Genomic DNA, 21,458 nt, shown 5'->3' with positions numbered 1-21,458 from the left:
GGGTTCTTGCAGGTAACAGATGGCAAATTAATCATGTCAGGATTAAGAGAATCAACAAGGGACTCTCAATAGTAGAAAGTCATTACTATGCCTACCCCTGAAGGGCCAGGGAAGGAATGGTGTTACGGATACTAGTAGGAGAGGGGCTGCCTGGTGGGCTGTGGCCTTCAATAGAGGAGCATACCCTCTGCTAGACGAGAGCCTGGCAGAAGGGTTGCCAGGGGAGCAAATGCCCTGACCTCTCTCTCCTTCCATTCTCCCATGCCATTGCCTGACCCAGCTGGTAAGTCTGGTAGGCCCATGTGTTATGGTTCTTAGATAACAGAATTCTAGGGCCCACATCAAGAAAGAGAATGGGAAGAGTGGATCTGGAGGGGCAAGTGGAGACTCTCCAGCATGTTAGCAATATAAAATGGTATTTAGGACACCAGATGCCCGGTTGTCTGGGTTTGGGTGCTGGCAACACAACTTAGTAGCTAAATGACCTTATCAAGTGGTTTATCCTCCCTAAGATGTGGCAGATACAGGTCACTGGCTGGGCCAACAGTGTTTCCCGACTCCCTGCTCCCTTGCTGCTCTCTACTATAAAATTTAGAGGAGTTAAATACCCACTTCCCCACACTCCTTTGCAGCCAGGAGTGGCCAAGAGGCATAGTTCTGGCCAATGGGGCATAAGTAGAAGTTAATGGGAGAGTTTCTGGAAATGTTTTTGCTTTTGTGATAAAAGGGCAGGTGGAGCCAGTGCCCCAGCTTCCTTCCCTATCCTCACTCTTCTTGCTGGACAGACATGATGCCTGGGATGGAAGCAATTATCTTGTGACCATGAGGGAAAAACCTAAATCATCTGTAAGTCATGGCCCTGGTGTAATTGCGCCATTTGCCAGTGCCAGTAGGCACTTATCTCTGGAGTTGAGGGAAGCAGGGGAGATACTTTATTTAAGCCACCATTAGCAAGTTTTCTGTTATTTGAAGCTGAAAACATTTTCAGCTCATACACAAACTCTCAGTTTCCTACTTTTAAAAACGACAGTACTTATTTCATAGTATTATTGTAAAGATAAAGTAAGGTCACTTTTGTCTAGCACCCAAGATATACCATAGGCATTGTTTTGAGCACTTCAGATATATAAACTCTTTAAAATTTAAAACTCTTAAAACTCTTCCCTAGAACATTATGTGGTAGACATTGTTGTTATCTCCATTTAAGAGATAAGGAAAGAGAGATTAAGTTATTTGACCAAAGTCTCATAACTTGTAAATAGCAGTCAGTTTTGCAACCCAAGCAGCCTGACTACAGGGTCTGTTCGCTTATAAAGCATGTAGCCCAGTAGCCCAGAGTAACCATCCAGCATGTGTCAGCAATAATAATGCTGATAATCAGATGGCAGAAGAATGCCCAGAAAATGATGCAGGGTACTTCTGTTTGAGGGTGGTTCTTTTCCAAAGTCTAGTTTGAAAAGTGCATCTGGAGTAAAATCTTGTAGAGCACCACATGAAGAACTGAAGGAGAGGAAGGGCTTAAGTTGGGCAAGCTGAGTTCTGGGGTCAACAGTCTGATAATATATCACAGGCTGATTCATTTCCTTACTTTTTTTCTCTCATCCTTGGGCCTCCATTTCCAGGTGGCTACACTCCCACCGACTTAGAGCCTCAATTTTTCCCCTCCCCCACAAAAAAACTTACCCCTCCAAGAACTGAGAACATCTTTTCTTGGTTAAAAAACATATTAAGCATTTAATATCAATTTTTCCAGTAGGTGTCAGCACCAACCAAAAAATGGGCAGTTGCTTGGGCCATATTTACATTTAAACTTAGATTTGTATATTGTAAAATACATTCATTTCCTACTTAATAAATGGTTAGAAGGCTGTGATTCCTTTCTTGAACTTCCATTTTGCTAGATATATGTAGAGAAATTACATTTTAATCATTTAAAAATGTAGGGAAAATTAATACACAGAAATCTGTGGTATTCCTATACACTAACAATGAACTAACAGAGAGAGAAATCAGGAAAATAATTCCATTCACAAATGCATCAAAAAGAATAAAATACCTAGGAATAAACCTAACCAAGGAAGTGAAAGACATATACTTTGAAAACTACAAGACACTCATGAGAGAAATTAAAGAAGATACCAATAAATGGAAATACATCCCGTGCTCATGGATAGGAAGAATTAGTATTGTCAAAATGGCCATCCTGCCCAAAGCAATCTATAGATTCAATGCAATTCCTATCAAAATACCAACAGCATTCTTCAACGAACTAGAGAAAATTGTTCTAAAATTCATATGAAACCACAAAAGTCCTCAAGTAGCCAAAGTAATCCTGAGAAGGAAGAATAAAGCAGGGGGAATTACACTCCCCAACTTCAAGCTCTACTACAAAGTCACAGTAATCAAGACAATTTGGTACTGGCACAAGAACAGACCCATAGACCAATGGAACAGACTAGTGAGCCCTGATATAAACCCAATCATATGTAGTCAATTAATATATGATAAAGGAGCCATGGACATACAAGGGGGAAATGACAGCCCCTTCAACAGCTGGTGTGGGCAAAACTGGACAGCTACATGCAAGAGAATGAAACTGGATTATTGTTTAACCCTATACACAAAAGTAAACTCAAAATGGATTAAAGACTTGAATGTAAGTCATGAAACCATAAAGCTTTTAGAAGACAACATAGGCAAACATCTCCTGAATATAAGCATGAGCAACTTCTTCCTGAACCCATCTCCTTGAGAAAAGGAAACAAAAGCAAAAATGAACTCATGGGACTACATCAAACTAAAAAGTTTTTGTATGGCAAAGGACATCATCAACAAAACAAAAAGACATCCTACAGTATGGGAGAATATATTTGTAAAAGACATATCCGACAAGGAGTTAACATCCAAAATATATAAAGAACTCACATGCCTCAACACCCAAAAATGAAATAACCCAATTAACAAATGGGCAGAGGATATGAAGAGACAGTTCTCCAAAGAAGAAATTCAGATGGCCAACAGACACATGAAAAGATACTCCTCATCACTAATCATCAGGGAAATGCAAATTAAAACCACAATGAGATATCACCTCACACCAGTAAGGATGGCCAGAGTCAAAAGGACTAAGAACAACAAATGCTGGTGAGGATGCGGAGAAAGGGGAACCCTCCTACACTGCAGGTGGGAATGTAAGCTAGTTCTACCATTGTGGAAAGCAATATGGAGGTTTCTCAAAAAACTAAAAATAGAAACACCATTTGACCCCGGAATCCTACTCCTTGGAATATACCCAAAGAATACAACTTCTCAGATTCAAAAAGACATATGCGAGAGCAGAGCCAAGATGGCTGCATGAGTAGGGCAGTGGAAATCTCCTCCCAAAACCATATATATTTTTGAAAATACAACAAATACAACTATTCTTAAAAGGGAGACCAAAAGATTCAGGACAACAGCCAGGCTACATCTACATCTGCAAGAACCCAGTGCCTCACAAAGGGGTTAAGATACAAGCCGTGGCCCGGTGGGACCTGAGTGCCCCTCACCCCAGCTCCCGCGGGAGGAAAGGAGTTGGAGCGGGGAGGGAGAGGGAGCCCAGGACTGCTAAATACCCAGCTCTAGTCATCCGCACTGGGAGCGTAGACATACAGTGCGTGGTGTGCTGGATACGAGGGAAACAGAACAGTAAAACCTGTGAGTGGGTTCCCACTGCCGGGGCCCCTGGGACAAAAGAAAAGCGAGTGCTTTTTGGACGCCTTAAAGGGACAGAACCCTTACAGCCAGATGGAAGCATCCCAGCACACTCAACCTAGCAGCTGGGAATCCCGGGAAACTCCGGGTGCCCTAAACTTCTGGGCAACAGAGCAGCTCTGAGACCCCTCATGGTGATAAACAGCCTCCTGCCTATTACCACTCCGGCGCGGCCCTGCCATAACAGAGCAGCAGCCTGAGACTGGCCACGCCCACAGCAGCCATGCAGAGCTTCCTCCACAGATGCCCTGGCAAGAATCAGAGACCCCATCTGCATGCAGCTGCCCAGCACAAGCCGCTAGGGGTCGCCATTCTCCCAGGAGGGGAAGGCAAGGAGAAAGCGGGAAGAAACTTTGTTCTGCCAGCTGACACATGTGCCAACTGCCTACAGCTACCTCTATCACCATGAAAAGGCAGAAGAATTTGATCCAGACCAGAATCACACAGACATTCTCCCCTGAGAGGGAACCTGGGGAGATAGACCTAACCAGTCTTCCTGAAAAAGAATTCAAAATAAAGGTCATAACCATGCTGATGGACTTGCAGAGAAATATGCAAGAGCTAAGGAGGGAGAATACACAAATAAAACAATCTCTAGAAGGACTTAAAAGCAGAATGGATGAGGTGCAAGACGCCATTAATGGAATAGGAATCAGAGAACAGGAACACAGAGAAGCTGATGTGGAGAGAGATAAAAGGATCTCCAGGAATGAAACAATATTAAGAGAACTGTGTGACCAATCCAAATGGAACAATATCTGCATTATAGGGGTACCAGAAGAAGAAGGGAGAGAAAAAGGGATAGAAAGTGTCTTTGAAGAAATAATTGCTGAAAGCTTCCCCAAACTGGGGGAGGAAATAGTCGCTCAAACCACAGCAGCACACAGAACTCCGAACACAAGGGACCCAAGGAGGGCAACACCAAAACACATAATAGTTAAAATGACAAAGATGAAGGACAAGGACAGAGTATTAAAGGGAGCCAGAGAGAGAAAAAAGGTCACCTACGAAGGAAAATCCATCAGGCTATCATCAGACTCCTCAACAGAAACCTTACAGGCCAGAAGAGAATGGCATGATATATTTAATGCAATGAAACACAAGGCCCTTGAACCAAGTATACTATATCCATCATGATTATCATTTAAATATGAAGGAGGGATTAAACAATTCCCAGACAAGCAAAAGTTAAGATAATTTGCCTCCCACAAACCACCTCTAAGGGTATTTTAGAGGGACTGCTCTAGATTGAAGCACTCCTAAGGCCAAATAGATGTCACCAGAAGAAATAAAATCACAGCAAAGGAAGCAGAACAATAAAATACTAACTAAAGGTAAAAAATAAAATCAACTACCCATAAAAACAGTCAAAGGAAACACAAAAGAGCACAAAATAAAACACATAACATATAAAGAATGGAGGAGGATGAATAAGAAGGGAGAGAAATAAAGAATCATCAGACTGTGTTTATAATAGCTCAATAAGTGAGTTAAGTTAGACAGTAAGATAGTAAAGAAGCTAACCTTGAACCTTTGGTAACCATGAACCTAAAGCCTGTAATGGCAATAAGTACATATCTTTCAATAATCGCCCTAAATGTTAATGGACTGAATGCACCAACCAAAAGACACAGAGTAATAGAATGGATAAAAAAGCAAGACCCATCTATAAGCTGCTTACAAGAGACTCACCTCAAACCCAAAGACATGCACAGACTAAAAGTCAAGGAATGGAAAAAGATATTTCATGCAAACAATAGGGAGAAAAAAGCAGGTGTTGCAGTACTAGTATCAGACAAAATAGACTTCAAAACAAAGAAAGTCACAAGAGATAAGGAAGGACATTACATAACGATAAAGGGGTCAGTGCAACAAGAGGATATAACCATTATAAATATATATGTACCCAATACAGGAGCATCAACATATGTGAAACAAATACTAACAGAATTAAAGGGGGAGATGGAATGCAATGCATTCATTTTAGGAGACTTCAACACACCACTCACTCCAAAGGACAGATCCACCATACAGAAAATAAATAGGGACACAGAGGCACTGAACAACACACAAGAACAGATGGACCTAAGAGACATCTATAGAACTCTACACCCAAAAGCAGCAGGATACACATTCTTCTCAAGTGCACATGGAACATTCTCAAAAAAAAGACCACATACTAGGCCACAAAAAGAGCCTCAGTAAATTAAAAAAGATTGAAATTCTACCAACCAACTTCTTAGACCACAAAGGTATAAAACTAGAATTAAATTGTACAAAGAAAGCAAAAAGGCTCACAAACACATGGAGGCTTAACAACATGTTCCTAAATAATCAATGGATCAATGACCAAATCAAAATAGAGATCAAGCAATACATGGAAACAAAAGACAACAACAACACAAAGCCCCAACTTCTGTGGGACTCAGCGAAAGCAGTTTTACGAGGAAAGTATATAGCAATACAGGAATATTTAAAGAAGGAAGAACAATCCCAAATGAATAGACTAAAGACACAATTATCAAAATTGGACAAAGAAGAACAAATGAAGCCTAAAGTCAGCAGAAGGAGGGACATAATAAAGATCAGAGGAGAAATAAATAAAATTGAGAAGAATAAAACAATAGAAAAAAATCAATGAAACCAAGAGCTGGTTCTTTGAGAAAATAAACAGAATAGATAAGTCCCTAGCCAGAGTTATTAATAGAAAAAGAGAATCTACACACATCAACAGAATCAGAAATGAGAAAGGAAAAATCATGATGGTCCCCACAGAAATATAAAGAATTATTAGCGAATATTACAAAAAACTATATGCTAACAAACTAGAAAACCTAGAAGAAATGGACAACTTCCTAGAAAAATACAACCTTCCAAGACTGACCAAGGAAGAAACAAAAAATCTAAACAGACCAATTACCAGCAACGGAATTGAAGCGGTAATCAAAAAACTACCCAAGAGCAAAACTTCCGGGCCAGATGGATTTACTGTGAAGTTTTATCAGACATACAGAGAAGACATAATACCCATTCTCCTTAAAGTTTTCCAAAAAAATAGAAGAGGAGGGAATACTCCCAAACTCATTCTATGAAGCCAGCATCATCACTCTAATACCAAAACCAGGCAAAGACCCCACCAAAAAAGAAAATTACAGACCAATATTCCTGATGAACATAGATGCAAAAATACTCAACAAAATATTAGCAAACCGAATTAAAAAATACATCAAGAGGATCATACACCATGACCAAGTGGGATTCATCCCAGGGATGCAAGGATGGTACAACATTCAAAAATCCATCAACATCATCCACCACATCAACAAAAAGGAAGACAAAAACCACATGATCAACTCCATAGATGCTGAAAAAGCATTTGACAAAATTCAACATCCATTCATGATAAAAACTCTCAACAAAATGGGTATAGAGGGCAGGTACCTCAACATAATAAAGGCCATATATGAAAAACCCACAGCCAACATCATACTGAACAGCAAGAAGCTGAAAGCTTTTCCTCTAAGATGGGGAAAAAGACAGGGATGCCCACTCTCCCCACTGCATAGTACTGGAGGTCCTAGCCGCGGCAATTAGACAAAACAAAGAAATACAAGGAATCCAGATTGGTAAAGAAGTCAAACTGTCACTATATGCAGATGACATGATATTGTACATAAAAAACCCTAAAGACTCCACTCCAAAACTACTAGAACTAATATCAGAATACAGCAAAGTTGCAGGATACAAAATTAACACACAGAAATCTGAGGCTTTCCTATTCACTAACAATGAACTAATAGAAAGAGGATTCAGGAAAACTATTCCATTCACAATTGCATCAAAAACAATAAAATACCTAGGAATAAACCTAACCAAAGAAGTGAAAGACCTATATGCTGAAAACTACAAGATGTTCTTAAGAGATATTAAAGCGAACACTAACAAATGGAAACTCATCCCATGCTCTTGGCTAGGAAGAATTGATATTGTCAAAATGGCCATCCTGCCTAAAGGAATATACAGATTCAATGCAATCCCTATCAAATTACCAACAGCATTCTTCAATGAACTGGAACAAATAGTTCTAAAATTCATATGGAACCACCAAAGACCCTGAATAGCCAAAGCAATCCTGAGAAGAAAGAATGAAGTGGGGAGATCTCGCTCCCCAACTTCAAGCTCTATTACAAAGCCACAGTAATCAAGACAATTTGGTACTGGCACAAGAACAGAGCCACAGACCAGTGGAGCAGAATAGAATCTCCAGACATTAACCCAAACATAGATGGTCAATTAATATACGACAAAGGAGCCATGACATACAATGGGGAAACGACAGTCTCTTCAACAGTTGGTGCTGGCAAAACTGGACAGCTACATGTAAGAGAATAAAACTGGATCACTGTCTAACCCCATAAACAAAAGTAAATTTGAAATGGATCAAAGACCTGAATGTAAGTCATGAAACCATAAAACTCTTAGAAAAAAACATAGGCAAAAATCTCTTGGACATAAACATGAGCGACTTCTTCATGAACATATCTCCCCGGGCAAGGGAAACAAAAGCAAAAATGAACAAGGTGGACTATATCAAGCCGAAAAGCTTCTGTACGGCAAAGGACACCATCAATAGAACAAAAAGGCATCCTACAGGATGGGAGACTATATTCATAAATGACAGATCCAATAAAGGCTTGACATCGAAAATATATAAAGAGCTCATGCACCTCAGCAAACAAAAAGCAAATAATCCAATTAAAAAATGGGCAGAGGAGCTGAACAGACAGTTGTCCAAAGAAGAAATTCAGATGGCCAACGGACACATGAAAAGATGCTCCTCATCGCTTGTCATCAGAGAAATGCAAATTAAAACCATAATGAGACATCACCTCACACCAGTAAGGATCACCACCATCCAAAAGACAAACAATAACAAATGTTGGCGAGGTTGTGGGGAAAGGGGAAATCTCCTACACTGCTAGTGGGAATGTAAATTAGTTCAACCATTGTGGAAAGCAGTATGGAGGTTCCTCAAAATGCTCAAAATAGAAATACCATTTGACCCAGGAATCCCACTTCTAGGAATTTACCCTAAGAATGCAGCAGCCCAGTTTGAAAAAGACATATGCACCCCTATGTTTATTGCAGCACTATTTACAATAGCCAAGAAATGGAAGCAACCTAAATGTCCATCAGTAGATGAATGGCTAAAGAAGATGTGGTACATATACACAATGGAATATTATTCAGCCATAAGAAGAAAGCAAATCCTACCATTTGCAAGAACATGGATGGAGCTAGAGGATATTATGCTTAGTGAAATAAGCCAGGCGGAGAAAGACAAGTACCAAGTGACTTCACTCATACGTGGAATATAGGAACAAACGAAAAACTGAAGGAACAAAACAGCAGTAGAATCACAGAACCCAAGAATGGACTAACAGTTACCAAAGAGAAAGGGACTGGGGAGGATGGGTGGGAAGGGAGGGAGAACAGGGGGAAGAAGAATGGGGACCTTGCGATTAGCATGTATAATGTGTGTTTCGGGTGCGGGGAGGGCAACACAGATAAGTAGTGATTTTACAGCATCTTACTACGCTGATGGACAGTGACTAATGGGGTGTGTGGGGGGGACTTGGTGAAGGGGGTGTCTGGTAAGCATAATGTTCCTCATGTAATTGTAGATTAATGATACCAAAACAAAAAAGAAGACATATGCACCCCTACGTTTATCGCAGCACTTTTTACAATAGCCAAGATATGGAAGCAACCTAAGTGTCCATCTGTAGATGAATGGATAAAGAAGATGTGGTACATATATGCAATTTAATACTATTCAGCCATAAGAAAGAAACAAATCCTACCATTTGCAACAACATGGATGGAGCTGGAGGACATTATGGTCAGTGTAATAAGTCAGGCAGAGAAAGACAAATGCCAAATGATTTCCCTCATTTGTGGAGTATAACAATGAAGCAAAACTGAAGTAACAAAATGGCAGCAGACTCAGCGACTCCAAGAATGAACTAGTGGTTACCAAACGGGAGGGGTACAGGAGGGGGAAGGACACTGAGGGGTATTATGTTCAGTACACATGGTGTGGGGGATCATGGGGAGAACAGTGTATCACAGAGAAGGGACAAAGTAGATCTCTGGCAATTTGCTGCACTGATGGACAGTGACTGCGTTAGGATATGGGTGGGGACTTGATAATATGGGTAAATGTAGTAACCACATTGTTTTTTCATGTGAAACCTTCATAAGAGTGTATATCAATCGTACCTTAATAAAAAAAATGTAGGGAAAAGTTTAAGGATAGAAGCTGCCTACTTGTTGAAAAGATTAAGAAAGGAATTTACATATAAAATCACTCATTTATTGATCCACCAATCATTTATTGACCACCTTAGTCTGTGTATTCAATGATAAAGAAGAAACTAAGAGTCTTGTAGTATAAGATCCTACATGTCTTAGGACACTAACATTTTAAATGATGTATTTTAGCTACTGTTGCCCATTTTGGTACATGTTTGTCTTAATTATCGTGTTCCCTCTACCACCCTAATTTATAAATATTCTCAACAATATACTGGTATTTTACCATTTTAAGAAAGTGGAGCATGTGAACATCTGGATGTACTAAGTAAGCATCTCAGTGTCATTGAACTAAAATCCATTGAACACCTATTTTCTGTTCCTTGATAATATCTTGGGCAGATCCTAGAGCTTCCTAGTCATGCTCAGGTATAAGGAATCTACCCTAGCCCAATGAGATGCTTTAATTCACGTCCAACTCAGTGCTCTCTCCCTCCTCCCCAGTTTGAATATGACCAAGGGGCCTGCCCTGGGGAAGAAGAGAAAGTCTTGTGTCACTCCTTCCTATTCTGCTTCAGCATCCACTAGGACTAGAGAAGGCAGAGGAGGGACTAAAGAGGGAAAACAAAATCTTCTGTAGGGAAACAGGCCCTGCAGTGTCTCTCTGTACTGTATAGATGCTGTCATCTCATAAACCAGATCTTAGCTCCTCTGGGTGCAGGAGGGGTGGCGGGATGGGAAATAAAGTATTTGTTCTCAATGATCATGCACCCAAGGCAAGATGACTTCTTCCTGCATATCCTTTTCTCACCACGCCTCTCAGGCTCTCTGCCTGCCCAGGATACCAGTGAGAAGGCTTAAGCTCTGTAATTTTTTGTGGAGTCAATTGCATCACAGGACATGCAGATAACCTTGCCTGAGAAGCCTCAGCACTCCTCCTTTAGGGTAATTCTATTCCGGGAGTATTCCTTTTGTTGCTTTAGGCTGTAGGAATGGTGACATAATGGTAGCAGGACCTATTGGGTTCCTCTTAGTCCTATGAATGTAGTTGGTATCTATTTTCCTCAGCTTTAGAACTTTATTGACAATTCCAAGACAAGAAGGAAAGTTCCATTCATGTCCTGTGAACCAAAGTCCTACATGTAAGTATCAGATGTCAAAATAAATGAAGACCAACCAAATGAGGAAAGCAAAGGCTCTTTATTCAGAGTTTGCTATCACCAGGGAGTTAGACACCATTGCTTGAGTTTTGGCAGAGATGCAAAGGCAGGCAGAAGATGGGAGAGCTTTTTAGTGGAAAAAAAAGGAAGGCTTCAGATGTGTTCTAATTGCAGGCTATTGACATGAGGAAGCTGTAGTCTGCCTAACTAGAAGCAGAACAGCTTATTAGATTTGTTAGGGGTGCATATTGAGTTTTCTCTGACTGATCCTAAATTGGAAGGGGGAGGATACAAATTAGGGAGCTATCAGTCATTAATCAAGTCCCAGACATTGCAGGCTGATTGTTAGAGGTTGTTTGGCTTCCTGGATTGTCTCTAGAGATAGCAAACTGGCTTCTTGTAAGTCTGATTTATAGCAGGATGGCTTCTTAGGCTGTCTATTATTAGGGGTTGGTTTAATGGGCAGTCTGTTACAGACTGTGGGCCAACGTTCTATTTTATGTATGGTCTGGTCATTGTCTGTTCATATGTTCAGTCTCTCAGCAGCAAACAATAAACTAGGCATTGCTTTATCAACTATGATAGTATCTCATATTTAAATCATATTTTACAAGTTATAAAGAGCATTTATGTGTATCTCCAAGACTATTAAGTATGAAAATCCAGCAGGACATTGTTAACTTATTGTAAAGCTGAGAAATAGACTCCGAAAGGTCAAATGACTTTCCACAGTCACAAAGCAGCTAAGGAGATAAGTACTGTGGTGACCATGTGTCTTGATTTCCCTGAGACTGTCTCAGCTCATTTGTTCTCGCACTCCATTCAGTTAGCAACATGTTTTACTCTCAAGTGCCCTGGTTTGAATAATAAACAATTTGATCACCTTATCCTACTGTTGCCAGGCATCTGTGTCTGGGAAAATCTCTCTCTGCGCTAGGTGAGACTTCAACCTTGAACAAGGGAGGGTTCTTGATGATGGATGAGAAAGAATTCTCAAACAGGTTGGACAAGTGTAGGTAAGGAAGGAATTCATTAAAGTGAGAGTAGCAGGGAATGGCAGCAGCTGTGCAGGCAGCAGAGAGCAAGGAGGAGCAGAGAGAGGAAAATGAAGTTCATTGAACTCTTGCTTGGCATAGGGAAGATTCCTTGCCAACTCCAAAAGCCAGGGTCACGTGGCATCCAGTGTCTGCTTGAATCTGCACGGTATGGGAATTATGTTCCTACTGCCCCCGTATTTGGGGGAGCCACAGAGCCTGAATGGAGTGAGATTGTGTTCTAGAAACTTCCCAAAGGCAAAGAAAGGAGATTTTCAGGCAAGCTACTAAAGAGCATGATTGTACAGCCACAGCCCTATCTGGGTTACCCAGGCACTGGAACTTTTAAGCCCAGATCAGAGCTCTCAGTAGCCCTTTCCTACTTATCTGGAGTAGAATAGAGAGAGGATGAAAACTTGTGCCTAAGTCTGGAAAATAGAATGAGATAGCAAAGTGACAAAGGCACTACCACTGGAAGAGCACAGAGGCAAAATGCAGTAAGTTGAACAATGAGAAGCTTTATTTAAAAAGTACACACTTGAAGAAAGGGGAGTACGGGCTTAAGGGCTTAGGACTCTGTCTTTTAAGGCTTTCAAGAATGGGACAAAGGGCAAGGTTTGGGGGTTGTTGGGCATAGGTTGACTTGTGGTCTCATGATGTCTCTCTCTGGTGAGAGACATTATGTCACTATCCACAGTCAGTCCTCTAGATAATTCTGTAAGACGAACTTAACACAAGGAATTTATTGATCTGGTTCTTCTCTAACACAGTGGTTTCCCTCAAGCACTGAGAACAAAGCAGTTAAGACTGCTTACCCTGACTTAAGGTAGGGTGGGTTTTTGGCTGGTTACCAACCCAAAGAACATGTTAGGCATCTTAACTCCTAATTCCCTGGTTTTTTAAATGGAATCTTAGCCTTAAGGTGAAGTCCCTCCTGTTCCTATTATACTGTTTATATCTCCGCATTTATCATCATAGGCAGGAAAAGTGAATCATGATGGTTGTCCCATTGTTAGGCAGAAAGACAGATATGAGTGGGCTGAAAAGAGGGTGGGGCTCTTCAAGAACTCAGGGAGTTCATCTCTGAATCTGGCTGACCTTGAGACTTGCTCTAGCTATAATGCAAGTGAGAAAGGGCAGAGACAAGGGACAAGCATCATTATTAATTTTCCCCCAAAATGCCCGGGTTAGTATAAGAACAGAAGAGATTTATCTTTTTTAAAAAAATTATTTTTATTAAGGTATGATTGATATACACGCTTTTGAAGTTTTCACATGAAAAACAATGTGGTTACTACATTTACCCATATTATCAAGTCCCCACCCATACCCCAATGCAGTCACTGTTCATCAGTGTAGTAAGATGCCACAGATCCACTATGTGCCTTCTCTGTGCTACAGTGTTCTCCGCGTGATCCCCCCACACCATGTGTACTAAACATAATACCCCTCAATCCCCTTCTCCTGCCCTCCCACACTCCTCCTCTTTGGTAACCAATAGTTCATTCTTGGAGTCTGTGAGTCTGCTGCTATTTTGTTCCTTCAGTTTTGCTTCATTGTTATACTCCACAAATGAGGGAAATCATTTGGCATTTTTCATTCTCTGCCTGGCTTATTTCACTGAACATAATGTCCTCCAGCTCCATCCATGTGGTTGCAAATGGTAGTATCTGTTTCTTTCTTACTGCTGAATAGAATTCCATTGTGTATATGTACCACATCTTCTTTATCCATTCATTTACTGACAGACACTTAGGTTGCTTCCGTATCTTGGCTATTGTAAAAAGTGCTGAGATAAACATAGGGGTGCATATGTCTTTTTGAATCTGAGAAGTTGTATTCTTTGAGTAAATGCCAAGAAGTGGGATCCCTGGGTCAAATGGTATTTCTATTTTTAGTTTTTTGAGGAACCTCCATATTGCTTTCCACAATGGTAGAACTAGCTTACATTCCCACCAGCAGTGTAGGAGGGTTCCCCTTTCTCCACATCCTTGCCAGCATTTGTTGTTCTTAGTCTTTTCAATGCTGGCCATCCTTACTGGCATGAGGTGATATTTCATTGTGGTTTTAATTTGCATTTCCCTGATGATTAGTGATGAGGAGTATCTTTTCATGTGTCTGTTGGCCATCTGAATTTCTTCTTTGGAGAACTGTCTCTTCATATCCTCTGCCCATTTGTTAATCAGGTTATTTGCTTTTTGGGTGTTGAGGTGTGTAAGTTCTTTATATATTTTGGATGTTAACCCCTTGTCAGATATGTCATTTAAAAATATATTCTCCTATACTGTAGGATTCCTTTTTGTTCTGTTGATGGTGTCCTTTGCTGTACAGAAACTTTTTAGTTTGATGTAGTCCCATGAGTTCATTTTTGCTTTTGTTTCCCTTGCTTGAGGAGATGGGTTCAGGAAAAAGTTGCTCATGCTTATATTCAGGAGATGTTTGCCTATGTTGTCTTCTAAGAGTTTTATGGTTTCATGACTTACATTGAAGTCTTTGATCCATTTCGAGTTTACTTTTGTGTATGGGGTTAAACAATAATCCAGTTTCATTCTCTTGCATGTAGCTGTCCAGTTTTGCCAACACCAGCTGTTGAAGAGGCTGTCATTTCCCCATTGTATATCCATTGCTCCTTTATTGTATATTAACTGACCATATATGATTGGGTTTATATCAGGGCTCTCTAGTCTGTTCCATTGGTCTATGGGTCTGTTCTTGTGCCAGTACCAAATTGTCTTGATTACTGTGGCTTTGTAGTAGAGCTTGAAGTTGGGGAGCATAATGCCCCCAGCTTTATTGTTCCTTCTCAGAATTGCTTTGACTACTCAAGGTCTTTTGTGGTTCCATATGAATTTTAGAACGATTTTCTCTAGTTCACTGAAGAATGCTGTTGGTGTTTTGATAGGAATTGCATTGAACTATAGATTGCTTTGGGCAGGATGGCCATTTTGACAATATTAATTCTTCCTATCCATGAGCATGGGATGTGTTTCCATTTATTGGTATCTTCTTTAATTTCTCTCATGAGTGTCTTGTAGTTTTCAAAGTATATGTCTTTCACTTCCTTGGTTAGGTTTATTCCTAGGTATTTTATTCTTTTTGATGCAATTGTGAATGGAATTGTTTTCCTGATTTCTCTCTCTGTTAGTTCATTGTTAGTGTATAGGAATGCCACAGACTTCTGTGTATTAACTTTGTATCCTGCAACTTTGCTGAATTCAGATATTAGATCTAGTAGTTTAGGGGTGGATTCTTTAGGTTTTTTATGTACAATATCATGTCATCTGCAAACAGGGACAGTTTGACTTCTTCCTTGCCAATCTGGATGCCTTTTGTTTCTTTGTGTTGTCTGATTGCCATGGCCAGGACCTCCAGTAGTATGTTGAATAGAAGTGGGGAGAGTGGGCATCCTTGTCTTGTTCCCCATCTTAAAGGAAAAGCTTTCAGCTTCTCACTGTTCAGTATGATGTTGTCTGTGGGTTTTTCATATATGGCCCTTATTATGTTGAGGTACTTGCCCTCTATACCCATTTTGTTGAAAGTTTTTATCATGAATGGATGTTGAATTTTGTCAAATGCTTTTTCATCATCTGTGGAGATGATAATGTGGATTTTGTCCTTCTTTTTGCTGATGTGGTGGATGATGCTGATGGATTTTCGAATGTTGTACCATCCTTGCATCGCTGGAATAAATCCTACTTGATCATGATGGATGATCTTTTTGATGTATTTTTGAATTCAGTTTGCTAATATTTTGTTGAGTATTTTTGCATCTATGTTCATCAGGGTTATTAGTTGTAAGATAAATTCTAGCTGAAATAAGCAGGTGACAAAAGGCAACAAAGGGCCAGGCAGTTTATTTGAGCGCAATTCCCGGGTGATGTTCCCAGGTCTGGCTATCACAGGCCTGGGAAGTCATACCTGGTCAGGGAGGTGGGGCTTATAAGGGGTTAGGAGGGGGAGGAGTGGGCAAGCTATCCTAGGGGGTATGGAGAGGTATGATTGGCTAAAGGTGACATAACAGACAACTTGAAACTTTTTTCCTTCCAAGAGGGAGGAGGCTGACATCTGGGTCTTAGTTGGCACATCAGAAGGGTGGAATTCAGGAAGAGCTGTCCCCTTTCCATATAAGGCACAGACCTTGGGGTCTGGTCTGTTCTCCTTTTATGGTATCTCTCTGTTCTGTTTGCATTTCCTTGTTTTTCCTTCCTCCAGCCTAACATTAGTCTGTAATTTTCTTTTTTTGTGGTGTCTTTGCCTGGTTTTGGTATTAGAGTGATGCTGGCCTCATAGAATGAGTTTGGAAGTATTCCCTCTTCTTCTACTCTTTGGAAAACTTTAAGGAGGATGAGTATTAGATATTCACTAAATGTTTGATCAAATTCAGCAGTGAAGCCATCTGGTCCAGGGATTTTGTTCTTAGGTAGTTTTTTGATTACCAGTTCGATTTTGTTGCTGGTAATTGGTCTGTTCAGATTTTCTCTTTCTTCCTTGGTCAGCCTTGGAAGGTTATATTTTTCTAGAAAGTTGTCCATTTCTTCTAGGTTATCCAGTTTGTTAGCATATAATTTTTCATAGTATTCTCTAATAATTCTTTGTATTTCTGTGGTGTCTGTAGTGATTTTTCCTTTCTCGTTTTGGATTCTGTTTATCTGTGTAGCCTCTCTTTTTTTCTTGATAAGTCTGGCTATTTTGTTTATTTTCTTGAAGAACCAGCTCTTGTTTTCATTGAGTCTTTCTATTGTTTTATTCTTTTCAATTTTATTTCTGCTCTAGTCTTTATTATGTCCCTCCTTCTACTGACTTTGGGAAGAGGTTTATCTTGAGGCTAAGAAACCACTCCCTGAAGTGGCCAGCCTGAAAAACAAAGGGGTTTTCTGATCCCCCAGCCCCACCCTAGCAACAAGTCCTAGGCAACCAGGTGGACTTCCTCCTTTCCAGGACTTAAAATCCTTGGACACAGTAGCCCAAGGTTTTCCTCTCTTGGAGCCCCACCTAATTAGTAGGAGGTTTTTCTTTTCATGTTTGATTAAAAGCTTTGCTGGTTACTCAGTATTTTCTCTGTTGTCTTCATTCTTCATGCCTCCAAGACACAATCCTGGGAAAAACAGCATCTCAACTGGTGACACCATGTCCCTGCCCTACTTCACTACCTAGCTGAGACTTAAACATATGGCTTCTGAGTTCCAAGACCACTGCTCTGTTTACTGGGTTTTATTATTCCCATATTTCCTAGTCACTGTCCCTCCCACCTCCAGGCCTTCGTATGCCACTGGGGGTGGGCTCCAGTCTGGTGATTGGCTTAAACAAAAGTTTTCTTTGAACTGCCCCATTGTCAACTGATTGATGAAGGTCATAGAAAGTTTCTGCTAAGAGATAATTAGCAAAATGAAAATAGAGATGTGAAAATAAGATTTGGCATTTAATAGTTTAACATTCCTTAAAGAACCATCCTAACAGCTCAAATGTTTGTAGAAAACTTTAGAGGAGAAGGATGTGCATTTGTGTCAATGTTTAACATCTAGCCCAGGGAAATTTTTACTAAACTGAGGCCCTTGAACTTTAAAAGCTCACTGAATGCTTTAAAAAAAATTGTGTAAATGAACCAGTTAGAAACCCACTCAAGATTATTTCCCTTCAACAGTACTTGGAGCAGAATGTCAGTTTATTTTCTGCAGTCAGTTAATTCTGCCTTTATTAAGCAGAATGTTTGATTGCCTTAAGCATCCCCACAGAGAGGCTTTTTTTCTAGAACAAAAAGCCTGCATAGTTTATGTTAATGAAAATCTGCAGGTGGCAAATGACTGTTTTTTGGAATGAAGGCAAATGGCTACTTTGAGACTATTGAGATGCAATAGGGTTTCTGATTTGAGAAAAAGGAAAAACTGCTACAAGAAATAAATTGGTCACCCTGCAGTCCCTTTGTGAACCTTGGGTTCTCTGCCAACCTTTCTCATAGCCCTCATCCAATCCCCTCTCCCTCGCCACTCCCCATTCTCTGTTGTGTTCCTTGAATAAACTGCTGGGAAGGAGGATCCTTTATGTCTGTCAAAGGGCATACTCCCCAAAATTTTCATAAATCATCAATGCATAAATCAATTCAGTGTGAATGTTTCACAGTAGGAAACAAACTCCTTGGAGCTCAGCTTTAATTGTACATGATTGTTGGAACTGAAAGAGATAATCTGGTTCCTTCTACTAATTTCTGGCAAGGAAGATTAAAGGTAGTATGCCCATTTTCTAGATGAGTTACAAGTCTCTATGGATGAGATACATGATAGAGTTGGACTAGAACCTGTTTCCTAGGGCAGTGTTCACTCCACTGAATTCCCTGTACTACTAGCCAGGGTGTATAGAGACAGGCCATCTCTAGCCTGCAAATAGCATCATATTCTGAAACCTCATTTGTATGTCACTTGTTCTGGGGAAGAAGAAATTTCCTCTACCCCTTGAGGTTCTTCTAGATGGTTTAGGAATTAAATTGACATGAGTAACAGGAGAAGAAACCCAAAGTTGAATTAAGAGAATTAGTTAACCAACTTTACAGGGAATCCATAGACATAGATTCCAAAGACAATCAGGGAGAGTGAAGTATATATATCAGCCTGAACCAAGGAGAAAGGGGTAGGGGTCTGAGAGTTCAAAGGAAAAAGGAAGCAATTCATGGGAATATGAAAGAGTAAATTTTGATAAACAAATGTTTGCTATGCCACATAGAAACAATGGAACAGGAATTTTAACAGATTTAGTCACATCCCTTCCTGTCTACCACACCTTGTTTACATTATAGTATAGTTATCTACAGTGATAGCTTTCTTCCTGGAGCAGTTCCTCTCTCTAAATTCTTTTTATGCAGTTGTGGGGTGGGAGAAGTCAAAATTTCTGACTCTTCTGGGTCTGATTCTTTCCAACTCTGAAATAATATGCATGTCACAATAACACACAATCTTGGGGCAGCCTGCTCTTGGTGTCTAAACTTGTTGGAACTCAGACACATTTTTTCCTAGAAATATGATTGTTTGCATGTTGACTGGGTTCTCTGACCAGTTCAAAACCTTGAAATTGTAACCCATATCACTGTTGCAATCCTTGAAGTAGCACAAACTGATGGGAGAACATTTCCTCTGTTCTTGTCCCCACCATGACAAAGAATTGAAGGGCAGAGACACGGTAGTGAAGCAGAGTAAAAGTTTAACTTAAAGTTGCTTAAAGAGAGAAAAAGTACAGGCCATGTCAGTGAGGAGAGGTGCCCTGAAAGGTTGGAGAAAGAAAGATAAAGATTAAAAGGCTACGCACTTAGAAAGTGCAGGTGACCTCAGAGAGTGCACCCTGAAAGTTTGGGGGTTTCCCCTTTTAAGGATTTTTCAGGAATGTGACCACGGGCTGGAGATGCAGACTTGTTAAGTGGTCTTTGAATATTTAAAATTAACACAAGAAATTTACTGCTCTGATTTCTCCCTGAGATAACTGGTGTCTTGGTTTGGGAGCATATCAAACAAGACCACCTGCCCAGCCCTCAAGGTGGGCTGAGTTATTGTCTGTTTGCTAAACAGTAAGTTAAGAATCTTACTTCTTAACTTCCTGCCTTTAGCTATGCTGTTTACGGCTGGGCCTGCATGCTAAATTAGTTGCCTAGGTTGCAAATTATTTGATTAGGCTGAAGGAGAAAAAAACAGCATGTAGGTAAAGTTAAAAATAAGCTGGGCCTGCATAACACAATAAAGACATGGGCTATGCTGAGGTACCCTCCTTTATCTGGGGAATATTCTTACATTCCAGGCCAAGTTGCTCCTGGCTTTTTGAGCTTTAATTGATTAACTCTGAGTCTTTTTAGTGGGCTTTCCTGGCCTTATTCTCTTCCCACCCCATCATATCTATTTTCCTGCCTAACAAAACCACCCTCTAACTCAATTGCTGGGCCTGATGCTGGTACCTAAGCCTTTCTGAAAGCTACTCCTTGAGGTCTTGGGGAACTGCAGATGGGTCAGGATGAAGAGAAAGAGAACGAGGCTGATGGAGGAGACAAGATTGAGCCATCTCTTGGAGGCTTAGTGACTGGCAGAGAAGGGGTCTGTTGGGAGCTTTGGCCTCTGTGGATGGGAGTTTTCAGGTATGAGAATAGTCCAGTAATGGCTGGAAGCTGGAGTGATTTGCTCTCTTGGCTGAAGTGAGACGCCCCCACCCCTACTCACCGCTCTTCCCCCATGGTTCTGAGATAATTCACAGAAGGAGACACCATGCTTCCTCCTAGTAAGGCAGGTGCATGCAAATAATTAGAAAAATGGCAGAAATGTGACCATGTTTGATCTCTGAATTAGAGCAGCATTGCATGCCATCAAAACCCTGAGATCTTAGTTAATTAGGCTCTGAGGAAAAAATTTTTCTCTACCCTTCTTGGTTCTTTAGCTGGTCTAATAATCAAATTACAGATTAACAGAAGAAAAATTTAATTACGTACATGCAGGGACCCACATAAGAGTATGAGACCCTAAGATAAGCTGGGAAATTGAGGCTTATATGCTATCTTGAGCTGAAGAATGGGATAGTGGCCTAGAACTTCGAAGGGGAGGAGAGGATTCACAGGACCGTAAGAGCTGCAGATGTTTGGCAATTGGATGATTGCCCTGCTATACAGATAGGTCATTCAGATAAAAGTAATCTTGGGTAATAGCTCTCCCTCTGAGCCAGGCCAGCTATCAAAATTCTTTTAGGTACGGGGGAAAACCAAGATGGCGGCGTGAGTAGAGCAGCAGAAATCTCCTCCCAAAACCACATATATTTTTGAAAATACAACAAATACAACTAATCCTAAAAGAGAGACCAGAAGACACAGGACAACAGCCAGACCACATCCACACCCGCGAGAACCCAGCGCCTCGTGAAGCGGGTAAGATACAAGCCCCGGCCCGGCGGGACCCGAGTGCCCCTCACCCCAGCTCCTGGTGGGAGGAGAGGAGTCAGAGAGGGGAGGGAGAGGGGGCCCAGGACTGCTAAATACCCAGCCCTAGCCATCTGCACCAGAGTGCAGACAACAGTACGTGCGTGGGGTGCTGGAAACCAGGGAAACAGGACAGTAAGACCTGTGAGTGGGTCCCCGCAGTCGGCGCACCCAGGACAAAGAAAAGCGAGTGCTTTTTGAAAGTCTTAAAGGGACAGGGACCCCACAGCTGAATGGAAGTGCCCGAGGACACTTAGCCCA

Source organism: Manis pentadactyla, chromosome 8, assembly GCF_030020395.1.
Source record: "Manis pentadactyla isolate mManPen7 chromosome 8, mManPen7.hap1, whole genome shotgun sequence".
Lineage (NCBI taxonomy): Eukaryota > Metazoa > Chordata > Mammalia > Pholidota > Manidae > Manis > Manis pentadactyla.
This window is presented reverse-complemented; position numbering follows the sequence as displayed.